Source organism: Periplaneta americana, chromosome 17 (assembly GCF_040183065.1).
Source record: "Periplaneta americana isolate PAMFEO1 chromosome 17, P.americana_PAMFEO1_priV1, whole genome shotgun sequence".
NCBI lineage: Eukaryota > Metazoa > Arthropoda > Insecta > Blattodea > Blattidae > Periplaneta > Periplaneta americana.
In genome coordinates, this window is record NC_091133.1 from 36,188,582 (window position 1) to 36,196,761 (window position 8,180).

At 37.2% G+C, this 8,180-nt stretch overlaps 1 protein-coding gene across 8 annotated transcripts in view; it reads right to left on the reverse strand.

The window, feature by feature from the left end:
- Positions 1-6,558, reverse strand: part of Bili (FERM domain-containing protein 8 Bili) — a 74,981-nt gene extending 68,423 nt beyond the window's left edge. For all 8 annotated transcript variants that reach the window (XR_011330328.1, XR_011330327.1, XM_069817468.1 and 5 more), the window contains exon 1: positions 6,279-6,558. The gene's annotated coding sequence lies outside the window, so the exon portion shown is untranslated. The remainder of the gene's footprint in view (positions 1-6,278) is intronic.
- Between the last annotated feature and the right edge of the window lie 1,622 nt (positions 6,559-8,180).

An 8,180-nucleotide genomic window follows, 5' to 3' on the forward strand; every position in this document is an offset into this window, starting at 1 on the left:
GGAAAAAGATTTCTGAGGCATCCCAAAAAGCGTTGGAGAGAAAATTCCTCTTTATTATGAGATCTTAACATAACAATGATGATGATAATGATGTGCTGTTTCATTCTCTATGGTCAATAGTAATATCGGACTTATTCTGTTACCTATTTATCTCAATTATTTTCTCCAAAAAAGAACAATAAATGCACTCCGCGCACACACAGACACAGACACACACAGAGATATATAATTCACCAGTACCAAAATTTGGCATTGTCAATTTAAACATCGAGGCATTAGAAGCATGTCTGCTATTAAAGCAATAAATATGATCTGACATACAAAAGAAGGAAGAATTTTATGCATGAGTAGGAACCTATAGATAATAGTAAATACGAGACCTGTCTGAAAAGTATCCGACCTTTAGCCAGAAAAAATATTTCAAATACCTGACGGGGTTGGGACCCTAATCCCCTTCAAAGTAGGCCCCTTGTGCTTGCACACACTTAGCCCATCGATCCTTCCACTGCCGGAAACACCTCTGGAAGTCTTCTTTTGGAATGGTGTTCAGCTCCGTCATCGCGTTCCGCATTATCTCTTCTCTACTCTCAAAACGGGATCCTTTCAGTGGTGTCTTCAATTTTGGAAACAACCAGAAGTCGCAAGGAGCCAGGTCTGGAGAGTAGGGAGGTTGGCGAATGGTTGTAATTCCATGTTTGGCCAAGAAAGTGTGGATCAATTGGGATGAATGTGCGGGGGCGTTGTCGTGATGCAAGTGCCAGTTGTTTGCCGTCCACATGTCTGGTCTTTTGCGCCGAACTGCATCACGGAGTCGCCAGAGAACATTGTGATAGTACTCCTTTGTCACCGTTTGTCCTTCCGGTGCGTATTCGTGTGCACAATTCCACGGACATCAAAGAAAACAGTCAGCATCACCTTGATTTTGCTTCGCACCTGCCGCGCTTTCTTCGGCCTTGGAGACTCGGGATGCTTCCATTGCGACGACTGTCTTTTTGTTTCTGGGTCGTACCCGTACACCCATGACTCATCTCCAGTTATCACGGTGTTCAGAAACCCAGGATCAGTGTTGGCAGTGTCCAGAAGGTCCTGTGCAACGTCACGACGGAGGTCTTTTTGTTCCGGGGACAACAACTTGGGCACGAATTTCGCAGCCACTCGGTTCATGTTCAAATCATCACGCAAAATTGCATGTGCAGAATCTTTACTCACTCCAACCTCTTCGGCAATCTCCCGCATGGTCAAACGACGATCTGCCATCACCAAATTTCGCACCCTCTCAACAACAGCTGCACTCCGAGCAGTTTGGGGCCTGCCACAACGCTGCTCACTCTCCACTGATGTGCGGCCATCCTTGAATTGGTTGAACCACTCCTTAATTTGTGTTACACCCATCGCATCTTCCCCAAACACCTGCTGAATCTTACGAATTGTTTGACTTTGAGAATCACCAAGCTTTTGACAAAATTTGATGCAGTATCTTTGCTCAATTCGTTCAGTCATCTTGAGAGAAAACTAAATCCGACAAACACTTAGAACAGCAGCTTACTTGGCGACCACCAGCCAGTGACTGGCACAAGCGAATGCGGTGAAAAAATTCAAGCATGCGCATTACAGTTCCTCCTTCCACCGTGCACAGTGGCACCACCTTAGAATCACTACTTTGCGCGGGAAAATTTAAGGTCGGATACATTTTAGACAAGCCTCATATAATTGTATGAATAGGTTATTGTAAAAAGGGACCTGGGTTACTTATCTCTAGTTTTCACACAATTGAAGAAAACTGTTTTCCTTTCTTTGCTAGTTACAGAAGGTATTAAATATTATTGTGGTGATATATAACCTTGAAACAATGTTTCCACAATATATTTTTATGTTTTCTCTGATTAAAAAAGGACATGTTATTTTTGAAAATATGTGATTCAGGTACAGTTTTACAATCTGCTAATATTATTGCTAATTAGCCTATCTTCTGAATTTTTCAGTAAAATCTAAGACGAAGTAAATAATTTTTTTGACTATGAAGTTATGACACTACATATAAATATTGCGATTGCCAGATTACAAAACTACCTAAGTCTATTGCTGTGGAATAGCAATTAGCATATCTAAGTGTGAAACAAGCAGACCCAGGTTCAAATTCTGGTTGGAATTTTTTCCGAGGTTTTCCCTCAACCAACTGATGCAGAATTTCTGAGTAACTTTCGATGTTGGACCTCGGCATTTTGGTATCAATAATTCAAATGTCAATGTCATCCTTAGCACAGCCCAGGTTAAGTTCATGGTGCAGCATGCTGTATTCATATAAGAGTGCAGCCATTGGGCGACAAAATCACTCACAGAACAGGAATGGTAAGCACAATAAGCCTCAAAAGCTTTGGGGTCCTTCTTCCATAAAAAAACATACACCTACTTTCATATTTTATTGCATTCTCTCTTGACGAGTTTATGTTGCATTTCAAGTGATCTTTTGTAGAATCTAGTCCACCAGCTTGAACAGTCAATGATATAGTCACTATCCACCATAGTCAAACCACCTTGAATTCCCATTGCTAGATATATTCCTTAAAGCAGAGGCTAGATTAGCATTCTATGGACCTATGGACTACCGATACTCATGTACAACTGGAAAAATGGTCTTTGTGTTTCTGGCCACACCCTGATTCAGAATGTTCTGCTGAAAAATTAGGAGAGAATATCAGAAAAAGTGGACAAAATATCCTGATCAATCTCTTGGCAAAATTATGACAAAGGTCTTAACTAAGCTCTCTCATAAAATCTCTACAGCATCTGAATAGAAGAAAACTTGAGAGTGTTATTTACTGGCCTATTTTACTGCGATAGAAAGATTGGCAAGGGTCACTTTTATCACTAACATATAGAACTATCCTCACTGAACATAGAAATGTATTTAACTCTAAATGACCAATTTGATAACTTAGGTCCCTTTTTGTAACTTCCCATTCATATACTGGTACCACGTCTAGAATACATTCCGATACTAGAAGTTGGAACTATTTTCTATGTGATGTCTGTGATGAAGACGTATGTTGTGTTATGTAATTAGTTATTCGTTTATCTACTATTGGATAGAAGTCTGTTGGTTTAAAAGACAGTTTGAGTTTTTAAGTTTTTGATGTTGGTATAATTAATTTTTTGTGTATTTGCCTATGTGGACTATAGAATTTGATTTGACTGCTGTACTGTTGGGGAATGGTTTGTTACAATGTTGGAGATGAGTAACAGGACTACATAATGTCTGATTTGCGTTTTGTTATGGTTAGATAGGTTTAATGAAAGGATGTCTAAGTGACATGAGGCCGAGGTATGTGACAAGGTTAGTGAGTTAGTTAAGGTTATACATAAGTGACGTGAGGCCGAGGAATATGAAAAGGCCTCAATGTTTTAAGTACGTTTCTTCTCTCATGTGTAGTTTGGGAAGATATCGAAGTTGCATCTTATTTTGTTCATACAAAATGTATAGTATAGGTATATTATTACATTTTGCTGAAATTTATATTTTTATAGCAGTCGTTAATTTGTTATACATGTGTCATTAATTAAATTTGTGTTCAGTATCGGATTGTGCACCTATATGGGTGGGGTTTAGTTTACTATATAATAGGTACAAGTAGTCGTAAGTTTATGTTGTGTTTATTGCATTTGTGTTTGGTCTCAGTATACTTGAGCACATTAGGTTTAGTATACTTTACGATACCAATAATCGTAAACTTCTTGTATAGCCTATGTTACATTAATTGAATTTATGTTTGGTATCTATTTGTACATTTGTGCGGGTGGGGGTTTAGTTTACTTTACGATACCTATAGTTGTAAATTTCTTGTAGGCCTAATGTTTATAGAATTAGTGTTTGGTATCGATTTGTACACTTCTGGTGGTGAGATCTGGTTTTCTTTACGATACCATGATTAGTAAAACCCCGGTTTTCAATGCAGCTCCCCTAGTGTCTTTTGTTGGTGATATCGCCATCTTGTGATATCAAGTGACGTCATCATTTTGTATAATACGGTTTCATACAATGGTATCGTAATGTATACTATTCCCCTGATACTGAACCGAAGAAGGCATAACTTTTTTTTTTACTATGAATGTCGTCTGTGAGACTTATAAGAGTTATACAGAGCGTTCAAGCCAAGATGTCTCCCACTGTCATGAAAACTGGTTGGTGGACGGGAATGATGAGAGTCCCGGCATTATACTGCTCACTATTACTGTAGATTCCCACGGCTCTCTCAAGTCAGTATTCAATGCATCTCTGTTGTGTGCGGTTGTGTTGTGATGTCAGTATGAAACAACGCATTTTTATATGTAAGACTTTTGTGAAATATACGTGGAGAATGTGTTGCCGTAAATTCAGACGTCGAGTGAATAAATGGGTCTTAACTGAGGAAACATTAGATGAAAAAGGCTTTCAAATAGAACGAAGCCCTCAGAAATCTCTACGCAGATTAGCCCAGGACGTAAGGATGTCAAAAACCTCAGTTCAATATGCCACTAAATTGTTGAAGATAAAATCGTACAAAACCAGTGTAGTGCATCAACTTTTGCCTCCAGACAACGTGGTTAGGATAAATGTTTGTAATTGATACCAGCAATCAGTCCATGATGGCTTAGTAGACTCCACTTTAGTATTTTTCAGTGACATTTTGAAACTGCCATTACATGATCAGAAGATAGGTGTGTGGTGTGCAATATCAGGCAGGAGTATAATAGGCTCAATCTTTTTTAAGGAGACTATAAACTGTGAGCAATATGTGCGACTGATTCTGCAACCATTCTTTGCTGAGCTCACAGATGAGGAAAAAGACTATGCATATTTTATGCAGGACATAACTTACTGCAAATGTTTTAATGCAAGAACTTAGGTACTAATATTTTCTGTGATCACATTATGAGTCGCGGTTTATGGCCTCCGCGATCCCCCGACCTAAATCCATATGATTTTTTATTTGTAGGATAAATTAATGAGTGTATCATATGCAAATAATCCTCACATCTTGGATGAACTGAAGGAAAACATTCGACAAGCAATACAGAACATAAGTGAAAAATGAACTACAGAAAGTGTCCGAGAATGTGCTGAAGTGATGTCAAGCATGTTTGAATGCCGAAGGTCACTATTTCCAGCAACTATTACAATAAGGTAAGCCTTTTATTTCAGTATTATGAGTTTTATTTTGTCGCAAATTATGGTCACCATTTGGCGGGAGACAGATGACCTGTATAGCATGCAGAGGCCGTGTGACCACTGGTAGTGAGTGGACATCTTGACTCGAATGCTCTGCATAGGCCTAATGATAAACATTATGTTCTTATTGAAACTACAGAATGTTGTTGTTGTTTTCTAATGCCAGGCATTTGAGCTCTTGCACTCCAATATTTTTCAAAGATATTGTCATGGTTAGCCACTGACGCACAGATTTTGAGATGTTCTGAATCCATTTCTTGATTAATGTACATAGCAACATAGAAAATAGAAAGAAATATTCTACAGGCCTATAAGTACTAGCATATAAAAATACCAGGAAATGAGATTGCTTATTGGGTGGTGATAAGGAACAAAATGAATGATAGATTGTTGCCACAGTTAAAGGGAATCATCCAGAAAGCATAATCGTGACAGCCACTATCCATTACAAACATTATTAGGCAGACTGAGATCGAAAAGAAAGGACATACCTAAGCTAACTGGCAAGATACTATCATTCCCAGAAACTAATAATCAGGTAGGCTATGTGGGGTATCCAGTATGTGATATGTAGGGGGCAAGATATAAACTTATTTCAACATTTGGATGTATGAGAAGAGGGTAGGCCTACCAGTATGGTATAAAAATGTAAAAATGCTCGGTGATGGTGATATTACTTATACTACAAATAGGCTACATAGCATAATATTGTTCAATACTAACAGGTAGGTCTAATGACACACAGCATGCGATTTTCATAGAATCACTAAAACTGATCTCGCACCTGCAAATGTATGACTTCTGGGGTAATTAGCAAGGGACCGTAGGTCTTTTACAAGATATGTGACAAGATTGGTGGGTTAATTGAGGAGATATCTAAGTGACGCGAGGCCGAGGAATAGGCCTATGTGAAAAGATTTCAATGATTTAAGATCCTCGGTCTCACATCACTTACGTATCCTCTCAACCCACTAACCTTGTCACATACCTTGTTAAAAACCGGCGGTCCCCTGCTAATTAGCCACAGCTTCTATAAAAGGATATCGAACGTAAATACTGTTTTTTTCCTTACTTGTCATAATTTGAATCACATTCAATATCTTGCTGTCTTGGGCTACATAGTCACATCATTATGCGACTCCTACATTTAATCCACAACAGAAATTAAATCATGAACACAGGGAAAATGTCACAATGATAAACATTATCGGCGAAATACGACACTGTGACAATAGAAGAAAACTAAACAATTTCACTTAAAATGAACAGCTTATTATAGGCACTATACAACTTGAAAATCAAGCTTCCACTTTACATCCCTCACACGTAAAAATTGCAGCGTAGTTGATGGGATACGGTTGGTACTAAATAATGTTGGTAGCATTAGCATCATCAAATAACAGAATAGCCAATTAACCTTCTTTAAATGTTTCTTCGAAAAGTTTTCAATGCAAATGTGTCGTATAGAATTAGTTATGATCTATTGTAGAATATATTCACTGATATATTTAAAGTAATATTGTAATTTAAACGTAATATAATTATAGGGCTTAAAAAAACCCTAGAGATATATGTGATCTGGGGTAAAACATTAGCAGTATAAAGATGTACACTCTGATTGGGTAACAATTGAGCATCATGTTTTTCTTTTTCCTCATTGGTCCCTTGTATATAATGTTTATCAGTACAGACGACAGATGAAAGATATCAATGACAGTTGTAGCAATTGAAAAATACGGCTATGTGGCAAGGTTCATAAGGTTCTTTCTGACTGAACGTTATTTGAAATCGATGGAGGCAAAACTTGCCGAATATAGAGCTCGTAAGCGTCAAGAAGCGGCTAAAGAATACCTTTATAACATGGTAACTTTGAAATCACACTTTCCAAGTGATGGACCACGCAATGTGACCACTTCACCGACTTCCGAAGAGGTTAGATTCTGTTTATGTTATATTAAATTGTGGGTCATCCGTTTGCACATATTACATTCAAAAAATATGTCATACCGAGTTTCCGACAAAGAAGTAGGTTTTAAATTAAATTAACTGTTGAAGCAGAAATGTCTAGTTTTGATTAGATACCTGTTAATTTAACTTAGTTTGTGCACCATTTATAGATGCAAAAAAAAAAAAAAAAAAAAAAAAGGAAGTAATGGTTCGATTAACGTTTTTAGCATTCGATATTCTATAAATGCTACTAAATAAAAAAGTAAATGTAACTTTTCCGTTCCCCATGAAACATGCAATAATTTAGTAAATGACAGGAGACATTTTTCAGGCATATTGAAGGTGTACACCACATAACCATATTTTTCAGTGGTTAGTAAGAACAAATTAAATAAATACACAAGACAGAGTGAAGTTGTAGTTGTTAACAATGTGTAAAGAAGTACACACAAGAGAAGGTTAATTTTTCTTTATTTTTAGAATATGTATGAATATAAACATGCGTCCTATTCTCAATATTTTCTTTTTTCGCGAAACTGGCCAGCTTTCGTACTTTTTCAGAAAGCAAAAATCGTGAAGAATGGTGGAAAACAAGATTTACACTTCAAAAATATATATATAAAAAAAACGAAAAATATTACATTAAAAATGTATCAAAACATACAAAATACAAAGTTTATATTTAAAATATACTCATTTTTGACTAATGTAGAGGTGGATACATTTCAGAAACTGCCTTGAAAAAGAAGTGAAGTCTGTCCCGATGATCTTGATATGCCCTCTTGAACATAAACTCCTTAAGATAGCTGCTATAATGGTTCTTCTCCTCCCGTATCAAGGCACCTTGCTCCGAACCTTCCTTCACATCCTCTCAATATTCTGCATATGCGCTCCAGTATTAGGATCAACAAAATTTACACTGCGATTCACTTTCAAATGCACAAAATCTTCCTTTTCAAGACAATTATACGCACACCAACAGTACTTATCACAGTAGTTCCCGGCAGTATATATTTATTACATGAAA